The 13,502-nt window shown below is 38.5% G+C and overlaps 1 protein-coding gene across 1 annotated transcript in view; it reads left to right on the forward strand.

Moving 5' to 3' along the window:
- The window catches only part of CAGE1 (cancer antigen 1), a 149,476-nt gene that overhangs the window by 52,516 nt on the left and 83,458 nt on the right, over window positions 1-13,502 (forward strand). The gene's annotated exons all lie outside the window — the stretch shown is intronic.

The raw sequence follows: 13,502 nt of genomic DNA on the forward strand, positions 1-13,502 counted from the left end.
GATTACATTGATTGATTTTCTGATGTTGAACCACCCTTGTAAACCTGGTATGAATCCCACTTGGTCCGGATGTATTAATTTTTTGATATGTTGTTGGATTCTGTTGGCCAGGATTTTGTTAAAGATTTTTGCGTCTATGTTCATAAGTGATATTGGTCTGTAGTTTTCCTTTCTAGTGTTGTCTTTCCCTGGTTTTGGTATTAGTGTTATGCTTGCTTCATAAAATGAGTTCAGGAGTACTCCATCTTTTTCAATGTTCTGGAATAGCTTGAGTAGCATAGGTGTCAACTCTTCTCTGAATATTTGATAGAATTCTCCAGTGAAGCCATCAGGGTCAGGGATTTTCTTTGTGGGAAGTTTTTTTTATGACCTGTTCAATTTCTTCCCTTGGAATGGGTCTGTTCAAGCTTTCTATTTCTGAGTGGGATAATTTAGGTAGGTCTTGTGATTCTAGAAACTTGTCCATCTCTTCTAGGTTCTCAAATCTATTGGTATACTGCTTTTCATAATATTCTGTCAGTATCTTTTTTATTTCAGTTGGTTCTGTTGTGATGACACCATTTTTGTTTACAATTCTTGTGATTTGGATCTTTCCTTCTTTTCTTTTGTTATGTCTGCCAATGATTTATCAATTTTATTAATCTTTTAGAAGAACCAGCTCTTTGTTTTGTTGATCTTCTCTATTTTTTTTTTTTATTTTGTTTTCTGTTTCATTTATTTCTGCTCTGATCTTTATTATTTCTTTGCTTCTAGATACTGTAGGATTCTTTTGTTGTTCTATTTCTAGTTGTTGGAATTGATGAGTTAGAGTGTTGATTTTGTTTCTTTCCTCTTTTTTGATGTATGCACTTATTGCTATAAACTGTCCTCTGAGTACTGCTTTCGCTGTGTCCCATAGGTTTTGGTATGACGTATCTTCATTCTCATTAGTTTCTAGGAATTTTTTTAATTTCAGTTTTTATCTGTTCTGTAACCCAGTAGTTTTTCAGCAGTGAGTTGTTCAGCTTCCATATGTTTGATGCTTTTTCCTTGCTCTTCCTATTATTAATTTCTAGTTTTACAGCATTGTGGTTAGAGAAGATGCTTTGCAGTATTTCAATGGTTTTGAATTTATTGAGGCTTGTTTTATGTCCTAGCATATGGTCTATTCTGGAGAAAGATCCATGTGCACTGGAAAAGAATGTGAATTGTGTTTTTGTTGAGTGAAATGCTCTGTATATGTCTATGAGGTTGAGTTGGTTGATTGTACTGTTGAATTCTTCTGTATCCTTGTTGAGTTTTTTTTCCAGTTGACCTGTCCCTCCTTGAAAGTGGTGTGTTAAAGTCTCCTACTACTATTGTAGAGTTGTCTATTATCCCTTTTAATTCAGTTAGTATTTGCTTCACATATTTTGGAGCACTTTCTTTGGGTGCATAAATATTTATTATTGTAACATCTTCTTTGTCAATTGACCCTTTCAGCATCATATAATGTCCCTCCTTACTTATTATGATATTTTTCACCTTAATATCTATTTTATCAGAAATCAATATTGCTACTCCTGCCCTTTTTTGGTTTCCATTGGCTTGGTATGTTCTTTTCCATCCCTTAACTCTTAATTTGTTTTTATCTTTGTGTCTAAGGTGGGTCTCTTGTAGGCAGCATATCTATGGCTCTTCTTTTCTTTTCCAGTCTGCCACTCTCTTTCTCTTGATAGGTGCATTTAGTCTATTCACATTGAGTGTAATTAGTATAGGTATGAATTGATTGCTGTCATTCTATTGTGTTTTTTTGTCATGTTGTTGGTGTTTCTTTTGTCCTTATACTTTTCTGTGCTGAGTTTGGTTTGTTGGCTAATGCTTTCTCCCTTTTCTTCTTTATAGTTGGTTTTGTGCTTATTAAACCCGTATGTCTTCCTTCCTTCTGGATTTGCTTAGAAGAATTGCTACTTTTCTCTGTGGTTACCTTGAAGTATATTCTTGTCTCTACATTTTTAGAACAGTGCGTACTGTGAAGACATCTTCCTGTTTTCCTCTCCATTTGAGGGTCTGTACCTAGAAGTTTTATTCCCCTGATAGATTAGTTGCTGTTGTTGTGTGCTGATTGAGCTCCTTGGTTTTTAAGGTATAATGTTTTATGGTCTTATTTTGAGTATCTATTTCTGATTTGGTTTTAGTGTTGATGCTACATATCCTGGTTTTGTTGATCTCTGTTGTGGGTTCTCTATTGGAAGCACTTCCTTAAGCATTTCTTGTAGGGTTGGTCTGGTTTTCACAAAATCCCTTAATTTCTGTTTGTCTGAGAATGCCTTGATTTTGTCCTCATATTTGATGGATAATTTGTCTGGATATAGGATACTTGGTTGGAAGTTCTTTTCCTTCGGTGTTTTATATATGCCGTCCCATTGCCTTCTTGCCTGCATAGTTTCTGCTGAGTAATCAGAGCTCAGACTGTTTGATTATTATAAGTAATATTTCTTTTTTCCCAGGCAGCTCTCAAAATTTTTTCTTTGTCTTTGGTTTTGGAAAGTTTGATTATAATATGCCTCGGTGTTTTTCTCTTGGGATCTATCTTGTGTGCGGTTCTATGAGCTTCTTGGACAAATATCTTTTCTTCCTTCATGATACGGGGGAAGTTTTCTGTTAGCAGGTCTTCCACAATTTTCTCAGTGGTCTTTTTTACCTCTTCTTTTTCTGGAATTCCAATGAGTCTTATCTTGTTTTGTCTCACGTCATCGCATATAATTCTTAGGTTCTCTTCATTTCTCTTAAATCTTTGTTCTGATTTTTCTTCATTTAGGCCAGTGTCCAGGGATTTGTTTTCTAGTTGGGATAGGCATTCTTCAGCCAGTTCTAACCTACTCTTTTGTGCTTCTAGTGTGTTGTGTAATTCTGTCATTTTGGTACTCATGCTCTGCACTTCAGTACTCATCTTCTGCATTTCTAACTGCTGTTTTTGTATGAGTTCATATTGTGCATTAATCTAGTATTCTGATCTTGAGTTATTTTCCTGAGTTCATCCAGGGAACTGTCTGTGTTCTCCTTGTTTCTGTTTGGGGTTTCCTTTGGCCCTTGTATAGCTCTATAAACATATCTTCTAAATTCCTTCTCAGGTAATTCTATTGCCACCTCTTCCTCCATGTATAATGAGACCTTTGTTTGTGGTTTTGCCTCTAATGCCTTTTCCTGTGTTTTTGTTTGATTTGAGGTGCCTGTTGCTTCCTAGATATTTTGAGGTTGTCTTTAACTGTTGGCTATGTGTTGATTTGTTTTGTCTTGGTTTTATGATTTAATATTTTTGAAGAGGTGAATCTAGTGTATTTTATTTTATTATTGATTCAGGTATGCTGGGTCACTCTGCAGTTTTCTTTGTGATGGTGGAATCACTGTGTGGAATGTGCATATGGGTTTCTGTTTGTCGTAAGGAGGGTTTAGAGTTCAAACCGGGAGGTTTTATGTTGGCTAAATATGGTTTCTTCTATTGGATGAGTGATGTTATTGGTGGAGAAGGTGGGAGCAGAAAGTAAGCTTGTTGTTGTTAGGGTTGGTTTCTAAGGCTTTGAGCGGGCTGCTACTGATGACGTTGTACTTTTATTTACAAGCCTGCAGCTCAATTTCAGGAAAGATTCCTGTTATTAGGGTGTTGCCACTTTCTGCCAGGCTCAGAAACACGCAAAGACCCCACTCCTGAGGCGCCTTGCTGCCAAAAAGCCAACCCAATGCAACTTCCAAGGTCTGCGATCAGCCACAGATGTTTCTCTCTCTGCCCCACCTGCCCGCAGCACCTGCCCAACCCAGCCAGGACACAATTGGCTCAGGAGTTTGTCTGTTAGTCCGCCCACCTGAGGCGCCAAAGATGCACATGGTTTCAGCTGCGCTGGAGTTGGGAGAATGCCTGCTAGTAATCCGTGGTCCCGATATTAGTGAAAAAGACAAGGGCAAACCTCTCAGTGCCACTAAGCTGATCCAAGCCTATTCAGTGACCCACTGAGGGTGGGGAGCGAGATCACCCTCCTGGAGCACCAATGAGCTCTTTGCTTGAGTGTCAGTGGTACTGCATGTGCTCGTTTGCACCTAGCCGACCCAAGTTACTGATAAAATCAGGTGCTGAAGGTAGATTCTTGGCAGTGTTTGCTGGTATGTTGGTGTGGTCACTGGTATGCTGATATGGGGTATCTTCTGCCTTGACCCAGGGAGGTCTCAGGTAGCTGTTCTCACCTGCCAGTCACTCCCCCAAGGAAGTCTCTAAGTTTCTCGGCTGCCTGTGCACTTTCTGCTAGGTAGATCTTCTTTAATTTCTTTCCCTATACCTTTCCTCTAATTCTGTTCCTCTGATTTTGGTGCACTCTGATTCAGTGAGCTGTTCAGAGCACCAAAATCCCTAATTCAAACTGCTGCACCTAGTTTTTCAAGCACTAAGATGCTAGAAGGAAATAGCATGGTGATTACTGACAAGACTCCATTTTGAATCCTCAATGATGTAACTTCTTTTTAAATACAACTGTAATATTAGTGATTGAACGCAAAAGTGCCAGATGCCATTTTAGTGGTTGTTGTTGTTGTTGTTATGTGCCATAGAATCGGACCCAACTCATAGCAACTCCTCCTTGGGTTTCTGAGGCAGTATCACTATGGATGTAGTTTGCCCAACCTTCCTTCCAAGGAGTGGCTGGTGGGTTTGAACTGCCAGCCTTCTGGTTAGCAGTCAAGTGCCTTAGGCACTACGCTAGCAGAGTTCCCCATTTTTAGTGGAAGGAGATGAATTACCTGCTTTATAAAATTTTTAGTGGATGTGAGACACAAGATTTTTACTATATACCAAATTTTCTACAGAAAGAATATTCCACATACAAAATAAAGAAAATTCCAAGTGTATTTTGGACATTTGCTATGTTAGTATTATATACAATTATTATTCATGTTAGTATTATATTAAATGTATGCTAGACTGTGTCTGTGTGTATGTCAAATATATTTTGAAGTTATAAATATTATTTTTTACAAAACATAGGGCATAACTCTGTATGTAAATGCTATACAGTTAAAAAGTAACTTGATTGAATTTTTTGCAATGGCCCACTTAATTTGCTTTTAGACTTCATCTGGGACTAGATGTCCCACAGGTTGTTTACCAAGACATGCACAAGACCACACCTTTGTGTATGTATCATGGCAAGGAGAGCATTGCTGGCCCTCCTGCCTGGAGTTGCTTGATCAGCAGACATGGATGTACAAGACTGTTCTCTCAAAATGGATCAAAGACCTATAATCTATTTATATAGTCTGTCTTTACCCAATAACTGCTCATGTTGCATCCAGTTGCATATTGGAAAGAATTAGATCAACAACTCACCTCCACTTCTTGTTTATTAGAAAGAAATAGTATACTTCCTAGAAATGCATCAAGATAAGGAGTTTCAATTACACACAGAGGACAATAGGAGACGGATGTCAATGCAAGTGTTAGGGGCCTCATAACTCAAACAACCTTGTGCATGGGTGCCCTTATGACATTGTCTAAACTTTATTTCCAGCTGATACATTCTCATTCACTGGAGCTCGTACCAATTTCATTTAGTGCCTTGACAGTTTCCTTCCACTGCAGCACTCACTTTTCCCTATGTCCTATATGCTTGGTATCTGTGGTTCTTTGCTTTGGACAACTGGTGCCCCTGTTTTGTTGATGCCCTAAGCACATGCTTACTTTGCTTATTGGGTAATAAATTCCTGGGTAGAGATCAGACATACCTTCACTCTCCAAACTTTTCACCAATTCTGACACCAGCCATCCTCTCCATGGCAGTCTCTACATCAATGCTCGGTTCAGTAATCTGTTGCAATGGCCACACAATATCAGACCATACTTTCATTTAAGTAGCTCATTAAGTAAGTAACAGGATACAACTTGGGATCAAGGTCAACAATCTGCAACTCAGGATCAGGATCAGGATCAGGAAGCAGGTAGAAAAAATGTAGAAGGCTCCCCTGAAGTGGAGAGCATATCCTTCCCTTTTTCAGTGCAAGACAGCTCTCTTAGCTCCTCTTGGCTGTGTAAGCAGGTAGACCCTTCTCTCCGCTGTGCATGCCCCATCTCGTCAGGACAGGCCTTTTTGGCCCTCTCAGGACAGGCTTCTCCACTGTTCACTGACCCAGCTTATAGCCAGTGTAGCAGTTTTGTTCAGCTCTCTTAGCTGTGTTCCTAACAGGTTTCTACTGTCACCACCAACTCTTCCATAGGGCCCCTTCTCAGCCTCTCACTATCTTCAGTGTTATAGTTCTTCACCTATGTAACAGGTCTTTAGGAGAGTCCTCATCTCCTCTGCTTCTTCTGTCTTCTTATTTCTCTTGCCTTTTCTCCTTTCCTTCTTTCTTCTGCCACCTCAGTGGTGTTGGCTACAGATATAAGCAAACTCCTCATGAACTTTAAGGATTATCCCTCCCATCAGGGCCACAAACTCACCAATCCCCTTTTGGTAAGCCACAATCACTTCATTTGCATACAAGGCTATAGACACTTTATTTGCATAGTCTATGGTCACTTCATTTGAATAGTATGTTGACCAATCCCTGCAAGATGCATACCAATCACAGGGCAGGCTACAGCCCAGGGCCTAACAAAAAATATCAAGCCATCAAGTTGTTTACTGCTTACCCAGAAAATGTCAGGCAGCCTGAACAAAAGTAACAAATCCTCTAGGGTAGAAAAATAGAGCAAAGGTAACTCCTCACAGCTTAGGGGGAAAATCTCTGAAACTGTTTATCTCAAAGAACTAAGCCAAAAGCCACATAAAGAAACTCATTTCACCACACATGCCCATTAACCTTTAAGGGGGGGGGGGAAGCCTAATGTGAGGTTCAAATATTTTCTCTTTTCTAATTCATTAATTTTTTTCATTCAATAAACAATTACTGACTTCCCAGGAAATGTAAAACTGTGCTAGTCATTTTGGAGATATAAAGCTAAATCAAACATAAACCCTGCATCTATGGAATCTAGAAAAGAAGATAAAATAGGTAAATAACTTGTATAAGAAATAAGGAAATTTTTAAAGATATACAGTGACTAACATGTGCCTGGCACTAGAAGCTCCAATGAATGGAGTTCAGAGGAGGAAGAGATGCCTTCCATGTGGGAAAACCGGGGAAGACTTGGTGAAGGAGATGGTAGTTGGGCCTTGAGGACTGTTTAAAATTGGGGCCTAGGGAAATAACAGGAGAGCATTCAATAACAGCCTATCAGTCATTAGCAGCTTCTATGCTTCAAGCCCTAAGGATACAAAGATGATTAGAATGAATTTTGGACTGGACACAATGGGAAGCTGGAAGGAGAACAAAGACACAAGTGTCAGATAAAACACGTTACCTTTAAAATGTGCTGCAATCTTCCCTGAGACACTTGGTTTCTCAGAGAAGCCAAATGATAAGGGACAGTTCTTCATTAAGGAAAAAAAGATACATTTTAAAAATTACATTTTTCATGGAATAAAATAAGGAATCTAGATAATTATCTTGCTAGATGCTAAAACCTTTAGTGATTGATAGGGATTTTTTTTTTTATTATTTTATTGTGCTTTGGGTGCAGATTTGTTTTACATTCAACAGTTCATACACATTTGATTTCACATCCCGATTACCATCCCCGACCATAACAAACTCTCCTTCTCTCCCGTCCTTGTGTCTACCCCCTCCCTGTGCCCTTCTTAACAATGCATTCCTGTCTGTCCAGCTTTCCCTCTATGTGAATAATGCCCTTCTGGTGTCTCATGGCTGATTGATCTAAGGGATGCATCTCCCTAGAGTAGGTGAGTGCATCACCCTGGGGTAGGTGTTCTACACATAGGTCTTTCTACTGTTGGGCTGAAAGCCAACCCATGGGAGTGAGTCCATTTCTAGGCCCAAAAGATAACCTGGGGCCATAGTCTCAGGGGTTCCACCAGACTCTATCTGACCAGTAATTCAGGTCATTTTTGTGTTTTTAAATTTTGTTAATAGGGAAATTTTAATGAATGGATGGATCAGACTGAAATTCCTGGACCTATGGACCAATTTAACACTATAGTTGAGACAACCAGATATGTGTCTCCTGATGTGATGCAAGAGCACACAGTGCCATCTATCAAGTATTCTCACCAATGCAGTGAATCTTAAAACGAGTTTCTAGAGCTAACTACCAGTTTACAGGAAATATAGTAGATTAAACAAACAAACACTTGTTTAATGACACCAAGATAACAAATCCAGAATGTGGTAAATTTTAAGAACAAATGTCCCAGTTCTTCAATAAATAAATCAATAGTATGAAGAAAAGGAAGGAGGAAGAGAGGAATAACTATACGGACTAAAAGAAACTTGAGATTGTAAGAGACAAATCAACTGAATGCAAAACCTGAAGCCTTTGTAGATCCTGATTTGAACAAACCAAGTAAAAAAAGGTATTTGTGAGGTAATAGCAGAAAATGGTACACAGTCTAGGTATGAGATAGTATCAAGAAATCATTGTGACTTTTAATAGATACAAAAACTTGTATCTATATTTAAGAGTAAAATAATAACTAGGTTTGCTTTAAAATACTCTAGGATAAAAAGGTGGAGGAGGGGGGCCAAGGTGAGATGAAACAATAATATAAAAATATTGATACTTGTTAGATTATGAGTACTTCCTGAAGGTTCATTATACTTATTTTCTCTACTTTTGTATGTGTTTGAAAATTTCCAAAAACAAAAATAAATCATTTTCTTTTAAATGTAGAAATGTGCTTCAGAAGTCTCCTCATCCTCTAAGACATGGTTTACTGGGGTTAAATTGGGAGTAAATCATACTTCTCTTGATGCTTTGTCATGTGCTTCTCCTGTGGTCCTTCTGGTTCCTTACCATTGGCTCTTGTTCACAATTCTGATCCTCCCATATGCTTCATTCACTCTCTGACCCCCTGTATCCTGAAACAGGGTCTTTGACCTTAGAGTGCCTTCTGAATGTCTTTAGCTTTCTAGGTGTTTAACTGTCAAGTGCAAAGTATCTTCTGGTCTTAGAAGAATGTCATAAGGTACACCAAAGTCAGGGACTAGTTCATAGGGAATAGGAGTCCAGTTAACAGTACTGATGTTCAAGTTCAAGTTGAGATAGTAGCAATAATCCCTCAAATTCTTTCCTTATTCCCATCTCCAATAAGATAGAAACTTGTTCATAAAAATTAGATCTTCTTTAATCAGTATTATGGAATAGTTGAAGATTAAAATCTGTATTGCTAACCTAAAACATACCACTTCAGCATGTAATTCATATATTACATAACACATTTATCTATTTTATTATTATGGTAGCTTTGAAAATTGGAAGTTTGTTACATTGTAAAGATAAAATACACAGAAGGTAGCATGTTCTTTTCATTGTTATACTCATCACCTATGTTCATCTCTTATACTTACAGAAAGGAGTTCTGGTGGCATGGTGCCTAAGGCACTTGACTACTAACCAGAAGGTTGGCAGTTCAAACCCACCAGCCACTCCATAGAAGGAAGACGGGGCAAACTACTTCCGTAAAGATTTACCACCTTGGAGACCCAAAGGGAGTCTCTATGAATCAGAACTGACTTGATGGCAGTGAGTTTGTTTTTTTTGGTTTACAGTTATAGAAAAGAACAAACACTATGAAAAGTAGAATATCATTGCACTGTTGTTGTTGTTGTTGTTGTTGTTGTTTGTCATCAAGTCAGACCTGACTTACAGCGACATTTCCAAGGCATTATCACTACAGAAGTAGATTGCTCAACCTTCCTTCTGAGGAGTGGCTGGTGGGTCTGAACCGCCAGCCTTCTGGTTAGCAGTCAAGTGCCTTACTGCACTAGGAAAAGAGGAAAAAAAAACCCAACTGTCTCACAGTCCCCCAACCTATGAAAGATGCCCACTAGTTTCTGGGTTTGTGTGCACAATTACCTTAGGTGAAAGCTCTGGTGGTACAGTGGTTAAGCACTCAGATGCTAATTGGAAAGATGGCATTTTGAACACACTAGTCACTCCATGGAAGAAAGATGTAGCAGTCTGCTTCCATAAAGATTATGGTCTTGGAAACCCTATAGGGTAATTCTACTCTGTTGTATAAGGTTGTAATGAGTCAAAATTGACTCCACAGCAATAGGTTTATTTTTGGTTATTACCTTAGGTATACCTTATACTTTGTTGACCTCTCTGTCATTGACCAATGTCCTGAGGAAGAGCTCTAGGGTTCAGTGGAACTCAGATCATACAAGTGGGAGGGCTATCCAGCCAGGTGGAATCGTGGGTCCTCAGGTTCTATAGAAATACATCAGCCCTACCATCTCTCTCTTTGTTCTCTCAAGCATCCTGGGAATTTAACAGTAGTTCTTCTGTACTTTGACCCTATTCCTCACCTTCTTGGTTTTGATTTCCCTAAGTGCCATTCTAAAGCCAATGAAAGAAACAATATTTGCACTGAAGAAACTTGTCAGAGTATATAACAAAAATCTGACTGCCAACTAGCTCTTAACAAGTACTTAAGAGTTTGTGTATCTCCTCCTTGGAGAGAACAATCATGGGAGAAAGAAGGGCTGCTTATGCACCAGGAGACAGCTCAGTGAGCAGGAGGTCATGGAGGGATGGACACAGGGAAGAGGTGATTATCAGGAGGAAGTATGAGGGGAGCTGTTACATTGTGGTAAATTGTGGTCAATGTCATGAGACAAAGTGTATGTCATCTGCTGTATGGAAGGTGAATTTGCTCTGTAAATCTTCACCCAAATCACAATATAAATAAATAAAAAAAAGAGTTTGTGTATCTCTAAACGATTATCTATGTAATCCTTTCATTCGTCTAGTAATAATTCAAAGTAAAAAAAATGCATATCACCTCATAGCCTAATACATAGATGCACACACCTACAACTGAAATATTTATATTTCTTTTAATTATTCTTCTCTTTTCCATTTATTTTCTAAGATGATTCTGGTACACTAAATTTATTTTATTACTTAATAAAGTGTCACAACCTGAGCCATGTTTATTATCAGAAAGCTGCTGCTTGGGCCATCTTTTCTCAGGCCTCACAGAATTGCTTTTACTAAGTGTACTTTGTATTATGCCCTCATTTTTCATTGAGTGAACAATCCTAGAAAACATCTTTGTACATTTGCTTTAGCTTATAGGAAGTTCACTGCCAAATATGTGGCACTCTAATGTCAGTTTTAACTGTCTTCATAGATACATATTGTTTTCTTCCTGTTCTATGCATTCTGGTTTTATATTTTGTTTTCTATTTATATTTTATTATATGCCTGTGATCCCAAAACTTTTGTGTAAAGAATTGGGAAATAATCAATCTTCGCATATCACACTCTGCAGGGCCTGTTCATAGTGCTGATTGATCTGTCCACTTTTGTGAGGAAGGTTATTTCTACCTTGGCCCACTTTCTCTGAAATAACATTGGTTGTGTGTAAGACAACCCCATATGGGGAAAATGTATTAGTGCTAGTAAAAGCCACTTAAGAAGCCTAGAATTTTCACCTAGAAAGAACTGAATACCCTGACTACCTGGCTATGCCACTTGCACCTTAAGTCATAGGGGATGAGCCCAAGGAGAGTTGCTGTCCAGTGTGCACTGCATCCAGTTTCTAGACACTGGTCTTTGAAAAAAAAAAATAGCTTTATTTATGTTGTGCTAGGTAAAAAGAACATGGTGTCAGAATTGGAGGAACACTCATTAACAATCTGCAATATGCAGATGACACAACATTGCTTGCTGAAAGTGACGATGACTTGAAGCACTTACTGATGAAGATCAAATACTATAGCCTTCAGTATGGATTGCATCTCAACATAAAGAAAAAACAAAAATCCCCAATCCTCACAACTGGATCAATAAACAACATCACAATAAATTGAGAAAAGATTGAAATTGTCAGGGATTTTATTTTACTTGGATTCACAGTCAACACTCCTGGAAGTAGCAGTCAAGAAATCAGACATCATATTGCACTGGGAAAATATGTTGCAGAAGATCTCTTTGATGTGTTAAAGAGCGGATTTTGGCAAGATGGCTATACAGACCCTCTTCAACAACAACAACAAAAAAAGAGAAACCAACTGACACAGATACAAAAGATAATCCTGGAGCCCTGAGCTTTGAAAGGAAGGAAAGAGAGAACAACTGGAAAGAAACTCAACAAAGACACAGTAGAACTAAATAATACAATCAACTAACTTAACATCTACAGAGCAATTTACCCAACAACAGTAAAACATGCATTATTTTCCAGCACACATGGAAAATTCTCCAGGATAGGTCACAAAGCAAGCCTCAATAAATTTAAAAACATTGAAATACTGCAAGGCATATTCTCAGATTACAATGCTATAAAATTAGAAATCAGCAATAGGAAGATCAATGGAAAAAGAGCGAACACATAGAAACCGAGTAACATCCTCCTCCAGAGCAAAAAAGAATGAAGAAAACCAAAGATGCATGGAAACAATTAGTCCAAGGGACTAGTGGATCATGAGAACCTCAGCCTAAATGACCATGAGACCAGAAGAACTAGATGGTGCCCAGCCACTACTGCCAACCCCTTGGAAAGTGATCATGCAGGAGATCCTGGATAGAGTGAGAGAACAATGTGGAACAAAACTGAAACTCATATATATATATATATATATATATATATATATATATATATACACACATATATATGTATATATACATCAGGTAGAAACACTCCTTAGAATGATCAATTGTGGGAGAACAGAAGGGCAGTGTTAAGAATTAGCATGGAAGTGTCTGGTAGCTTGTTGCAGAGACTTGCAAGAGGAATGATTTGGTCTTGGGTCTTAGGGAACAGAGGATAAATAGTCTGGAGGATTATAGCCTGCATGTAATATACTTAGTGAACAAGTTAAGGAGACATGGTAGAAAAATGCACACAGTAATTCCTGTGAAAATAATAATAATTAAAAGGATGAAAGATTCCCTTAACCACAACCACTCAGGTAGCCAGGAAGTGAGCCATGGAAAGATAACTGGGTCTAGGATGCTACTGACAGATCTATGAAGCCACTGGGTTTGAAAATAAATTTGTTAGTTGTTCTGCTCCACTTATTAGGAGTTGTTAATCCAAACACAATATGAGGAATTGGTAGGAGACAAACTCCTCCTTCCTCAGCTAAAAAGTAGTCCAGGACTAAGTGGTTGTCAAGGACTACTTGGACTAATGAGTTTACTGACTTTTGTTGGAGGCTCAGAGTACTGGAGGTGGTATTTGCCAGCATCTTGATAGCTAGGATAAGGTTTTGAAGTACGAACTCATAGGATACAGCGCCAACCCACAGTACAGTAAATTTTTCTCCCTGCCAAACCCAACACATCACTTCCCTAAGGCCTCTTCTCTGTTTGTGGCTTTGGGTAACTAAAGAGTTAGTTCTGGCCAGAGTGCCCTGGCCAGCTGTTCTGCTTCCATGTAGACATCAGAACACCCATTCTCCTGAGTACCACCAGAAATTAACACAATTCCGGC

Source organism: Orycteropus afer, unplaced genomic scaffold, assembly GCF_000298275.1.
Source record: "Orycteropus afer afer isolate SDZICR_OR568_19922 unplaced genomic scaffold, OryAfe1.0 scaffold00027, whole genome shotgun sequence".
Taxonomy (NCBI): domain Eukaryota; kingdom Metazoa; phylum Chordata; class Mammalia; order Tubulidentata; family Orycteropodidae; genus Orycteropus; species Orycteropus afer.